This window comes from Ipomoea nil, unplaced genomic scaffold (assembly GCF_001879475.1).
Source record: "Ipomoea nil cultivar Tokyo-kokei standard unplaced genomic scaffold, Asagao_1.1 scaffold2610, whole genome shotgun sequence".
Classification (NCBI taxonomy): Eukaryota; Viridiplantae; Streptophyta; class Magnoliopsida; order Solanales; family Convolvulaceae; genus Ipomoea; species Ipomoea nil.
Genome location: NW_017619038.1, coordinates 552,960 through 559,376, shown reverse-complemented (window position 1 = coordinate 559,376; position 6,417 = coordinate 552,960). Strand labels below are relative to the sequence as shown.

Sequence of the window (6,417 nt, the reverse complement as noted above, 5' to 3'; positions counted from 1 at the left end):
CTAAGGGTTATAGGTTCTATTTTCCATCTCATACTACTAGGATAGTGGAATCAAGGAATGCTGAATTTCTTGAAGGTGACTTGATTAGTGGGAGTGATCGGTTTAAGGACTTAGTTCCTTCTTTCGATCATATTGACTCTCACCCTTCTACGTCATCTGGTGGTACTTATCCGCAGTGCTCCTTTAGTTCTGCCTGCAGATATACCACCTACCGTTCAGATTCCACAAACTGTTGAGGATCAACCTTTGGAAGAACCAGTTCAGGACTTACAGCAACCGCCTGAACTAGATTTCGAACCAATGGTTGAACCAACTCAGGATATACAGCAAGATTCTGGGCCGATGCAGACTGAACCAATTCAAGAACTGCCACCAGTTCCTGAAGAGGTAGTTGACCTGCAGCCTGTGCAAGGCGGTAGAGGTCCAACCTTAAGACGGTCTACTCTGATAAGGCGATCAACAGCTCCTAGTTATCCTAGTTATTATGTTTCGTATCTACAAGAATCTGACATAGGGGCAAGAAAATGATCTTGAAACATTCTCTCGAGCCACAAATTGTACACAGTCTGACTTATGGTTGGAAGCCATGAAAGATGAAATGAATTCCATGAAGGACAATGGAGTTTGGGATCTTGTTGAGTTGCCTAATGGGGTCAAGGCCGTTGGTTGTAAATGGGTCTTTAAGGCTAAAAGAAGCTCATTAGGCAACATTGAGAGATACAAGGCCTGGCTTGTTGCCAAGGGATTTACTCAAAAAGAAGGAATCGATTACAAGGAGACCATTTCTCCTGTATCAAAGAAAGTTTACTGTGACAACTCAGCTGCAGTCTTCCTAGCTAAGACCACAAAAGTGGGAGTCGAATTAAGTACATCGACATCAAGTTCTTAGCAATTAGGAATCGTGTCAAAAATAAAGTTGTATTCTTTGAACACATTCATACTGAGTTGGTGTCAGCAGATCCCTTGACTAAATTCATGCCTTCAGTTAAATTCAAGGATCTGGTTCAGAAGATGGGACTTTTTCCCACTATGGAATTTGTATATACATTCAGTTTAAAATTCTTTGGCATTCAGACATTTTCTCAATTAAGTGTGTACACCTTCATTTGCTTCATATTGATGAGAAAATGTACTTCAGGGACTTGGAATAAACATAAGGTTTATTTCGTTGGGTTTTGTTTCCTAATTAAGTGCTCAATGGCAGTTTGCATTTGATCATAATGGATACTACTCGTGCTAATGAGAACATATCATTATGGTTGGTGTTTTTCTGTTATTGAGTGGTAGTGCTTGCACCAAGTGGGAGAATGTAACGTTTATCCGTTACTATTATTATAACATTAGGATAAGTTATGATAATATTCAGTATTTGATATGTGGTGCAACACTAATAACCTAATAGCTAGACTACCATTATGATTAGGAGTCTGGTTAGGGTTTAGGAGACCTAAAGACAATCAACCACAATGATGGCCAGTGGTTATATAAGGTCACTAGTCCTCTCACTGCTCACATTACATACCTCATACACCATCTAGAGAGAGCTGAGTAAAGTGAGAGACAAAATACTCGTTATCTCTGTAGCAGTCCGGATCACTCAACCGTAATAGAAACTATGGCGGGAGGTTAGTCGATCATATGATCACATATTCTTTGATGCATGTGATATTTTAGTCTAACACTTTTACGATCATCAACGCATTCAACTCTCTTCTCCGGCGTCTTGGATGCAGGGCGGCGGCGGATAATCCAGCGATATCTCCGAAACGCTCCACACCTTCACTGATTTGTTGAGGCTTCCGATGTATATGATCCACTTTTGATCGGAATAATCAGAATGAATGATAAGTAAACAGACGTCGGAAACGTCTCTCCCAGGAGGAACGTAACCTGGAAACCAGAACACTGAAAGCAGGCTCCCCACTCTTGATAATGTGAGTGAAAGACACTGCAATCTTTGACATACAGTAGCAGCTACATGTCCAGTGGTGTGTACAACTACAACCTAAATATACCCAACACAACATCAACATCATCAACAAAACACTATAGTCCAATTACAATACAAACAAGAAAATTCCCAACATATTAGCATCCTCAGATGATAAAATCCATTAAAATAGACAAACAGATAAGCTAAAGATCATAGAGCATACAACATAAAGAAGAACAATACAATACGAAAAAAAAAATTGAATAAGCATAGAATTAAAGCAACCAATATTATTGATTTTCTTACTGGGAATAGGGTCTTCCCGATTTCGAGATCAGTCTTTGGAGTCTCAGCGATCCTCAGAGCCCAAGAAATGAGCATTATCCGAGACCCAACAGCGAGGGAGAGCGTGGAGGTCAGCCATGGAAAGCATTGAGAACCTTCTTATTATATATATTGAAGATCACATTCAAAGCCCACCAAGTAGCAAAGTAGATTCCAATCTTCACCTTCCGGGGCAACCTCAGATTTGGCCGCCGGTTCTTCAATTCGATCGTCTGCGAATCTGCGATCAGTCGGCCTCGTAGGCCTTGCATGTGACCAACGCACGCTTCTCGTGATCATCGCCTCGAGATCTCTCCCTCAAAGTCCCAAAGGTCTCCACAGAAGAAACATAGAGCGGTTTCACCAACGACAGAACAGAACCCCGGCAAGCTTCAACGCCGAGAGCGGCGGCAGAACGCATACCTTGGGCACCGGAGCCGGCGACTTCGGACGGAAAAAATCAGAGCCGCGGATCGCTAGTGGCCCAGACTGCCTCACAACCGAGATCATCATTATAGCGTAAAGACTGGAACAACAACCAAGTTCCCCCTCCTGCTTTTGATGAGGGTCAACAGTAAGCCTATTGAACAACGACCAAGCTACCAAGCAAAGACCAATTTAAATGAAAAATAAGTCCACGTGAGCAGTTTACGGGCGCCATGTCATTGGGCAACAGGGAAACCTGCTAAAAAGTCTAGGCAAAATTTTTTTTATAGTTTATATATCGAATCAGCACTTATGAAAGATCAAGGTGCGGCATGAAGAATCGCTATTGGTTCAGGGTGCGGGATGACACTTCAGCCCATTAATTGAAAAACCCATACCCAAATAAAATAAGGGTTTCATTACCTTATTCATTCTCAAGCACTACTATTAGTAACCATTCTCATTTCACCCTACTACCAAACATGTTAAATACTTTCACCAAAACGCATTACACCATTACCAAGTATTTGATACCCATTCGGATTCCGATCCCCATGTGCGAACCAAACACACCCTAAGTATTTTTTTTTTTTATTGTTTATAGTATTTTTCTTATTATTTTTGCATTTGATTTTGTGTGTTTTATATTATTTTGGAAAAATGGTCAAATAGGCCCATGAACATTACTCGATCAAGAAGTCAATTAAGCTCTTAAAATTTCAAATGTTGCAATTAAGTCCTTTAACATATTATTTTAGATGATTGAGGCCCAAAAATCGATTGGTGACCTATAATTACAGGTCATTAGAGTTTTGGTGAACCTTCGACAAGATTTTGACCATATTCCGACAAAATACACAGACGAAACGGCTGTCAGTCTCGTTTGGTCGCCTTCTCCAGTATCAATTACAATGTAGTATCTGTAAATTTAATGTGTAATAAAATATTCAGGGGTGTGTTTGGTTCGCACATGAGAATCGAAATCGGAATGGGTATCAAATACTTGGTATTGGTAATGAGTTTTGGTAAAAGTATTTAACATATTTGGTAGTAGGGTGGAATGAGAATGGTTACTAATAGTAGTGCTTGAAAATGTATAAGGGAATGAAACCTTTATTTTATTTGGGTATGAGTTTGTTAATTGATAGGGTATTCAAAACACATAGTAGTGTTTTAAAAACCTATCTACCAAACAATAACAATCACTTTCATACTCATTCCTATGGGCAAAAACCATCAACCAAACACACCCTCAATTACCATTCCACACCCTCAATTACCATTCCAAAATCTACTTTATATAAAATGTTATGCCTATTTTGATATTCTCTTATGCGTTTTTTAATGTTATACTTTTTTTTTTTTTTTTTTTCAAAATGAGCCACAACTACTCATTATCGGGACCAATTGATTTGACTTTATTAACTTATATATATCAAGTACACCATCTATCGTAATCTATTTGGAGAAATCCTCATTATAATAGTTTTATAATATGTGCTCAATACTCCTATAGTGTGTTCAAAAATTATTTCTCTCATCCTCATATGGACGCATTCTGGATTTTATGGGATAAGCCGTTTAGGGAATATAAAGCTCAACCATCGCTTGATCACAACCCTTTTCATCTTCCATTTGAGGAGGTAACAATTACATATAGGACATGGAAGTGCTGTTAGGCAGGGACGGAGCCAGAAATGATATTGAGGGGGCGAAGAAGTAGGGACGAAATAAGAAATTTTTTTCCAGTAAAGGTGAAACATTAAAACAAAAGAGATAATTTAAAAAAAAAAATTACCTAAGAAATATAGTTGTAAATATTGTTGGATATGGACAAAAAAATAAAACACATCGAAACTTTATAAAAAAATTCATAATAAAATATGAAACATAATTAATTTAATAAAATAATTTGAATAGAAAACACATTATAAATTATATGTGTGTGTATTAAATATTAAAGAAACTATTAAAAATGTGACTGTGTTGAAGTCATAGGGAAGGAGTAAAAAAAAAAACTGTAAAACTATATTGATGACAAATGATTCATAGACCACTGACCTTTATTCTAGCCAAACATGTGCTCTACCAAATAATCTAACTCAGCTCATTCTTAGTTGACATTCAACAATTTTTTTTATATTAATACTAAAACATGTACGTACTAAGCTATATATACATATATACATACAAAAGTTATATATAGGGTAGGGATGGGGGGAGGAGGCAGCTGCCCCCTGCCCCCCTTTAGCTCCGTCCATGCTGTTAGGGTTCAAAGTTGATGGTTGACCCCTTATCAACAAATTTGAATGGACAAAAGAAGCTCATTTTGTCTAAATACAAGAGTTTCTAGGTTTCTATGTTCTTATTATAGGAAAGGTTAAAGGGTTGATTCTCATTGTTTTGACTGGATTTTTACACTATTTGTTTTTGCTTTTTAAAAAATATTAATAATGATATTTTTTTTATTCGTTAAAATATAATATGTGCATGACTTCTTTTATCAAATTCATTATTCTTCTTATTTTGTTATAAACATTTTTTTATAAAATTTTTATGTGTTTTGATTTTCGCTTATATCTAATAATATTTATGACTATACTTCTAAGTAAATATCTCTGTAATTTTACCACTTGCAAGTTAACATGGAAAGAGAAAAAAAGATTTAAAAAAAATTAACTGACCTGGGTTGCAACTTGCAACTTTGCAAGCATGCGACTGCAGGCTGCAGCAAGCTTGACAAAATTAAAGCTGTTGCCCCTTTTTAATTTTTTTTTTATTTGTTTTGTTTTGTTTCTCAATTTAAATTGCTTTGTTTCTTTATTTATTTTATTTATGGAGTATTTGTTTTGTTTCTTTATTTTGTACCTTTTTTTTTTATTCTTTATTTATTTCGTATTGCTTTTTATTTTTACATAACACTAGTATTTTCACCTGTGCGATGCACAAAATGGATTTGTTGTAATATATTAAGAATATTTGAATCGATATACAATTATTTAAATTCGAACATCAAATATTATATAGTGCAATTAAAGATATGGTTTGAATCGTTTATGTATTTTGATATTATCATTGCTTGAATTTGTGCAAATAATTGCTCAAATTAATAGCTAATGTCTAGATGTACGCATGCAGTCCTATAACTTTGAAGATTTTTTTATTTTTTTTATTTTGGATCAATAAGGAAGGGGAACACCCAAAATACAAAGCCTCTAGGCCGATGTCTGTCTCCAACATGGTATACCCCCATAATCATCCTCTAGGATTTGAATAAGAAAGCTTGGAGCGTCAACAATGAGACAGGGTCCAGAATGGAGGACTGCCATCCTAGCTAGTATGTCAGCTGCCATGTTTTGCTCTCTTGCAACCCAGACGAGCTGCCACTGATCGATGTTGGCGGCGACATTGTGAAGCATCTTATTGTCATTGAAGGCCTCCACCAAGACCTTAGAGTCATTCTCAAAGATGGTTTTGGTGCTGTTAATATGCTTGGCTAGTTTCATAGCTTTGAGGAAGGCCTATGCTTCTGCAACCTCCGGCGAACAGATACTAGTGCTATACATAGATCCCTTAATCCACTTGCCCTCCTTGTCTCTGGCTACCCCCCACAACCCACACTGATATTTCGAAGAGAAGAGCTACCATCAAAATTGATTTTAATCCACTCCTGGGGTTGTGACACCCCGTAAATCTAACTCCTAATTGTGATTAATTGAGGAATTAATCCTAGC

General features: G+C 36.8%; 1 pseudogene; it reads right to left on the bottom strand.

Moving 5' to 3' along the window:
- Positions 1 to 1,779: 1,779 nt before the first annotated feature.
- On the bottom strand, positions 1,780 to 2,784 carry LOC109154149 (annotated as a pseudogene).
- Positions 2,785 to 6,417: the final 3,633 nt, after the last annotated feature.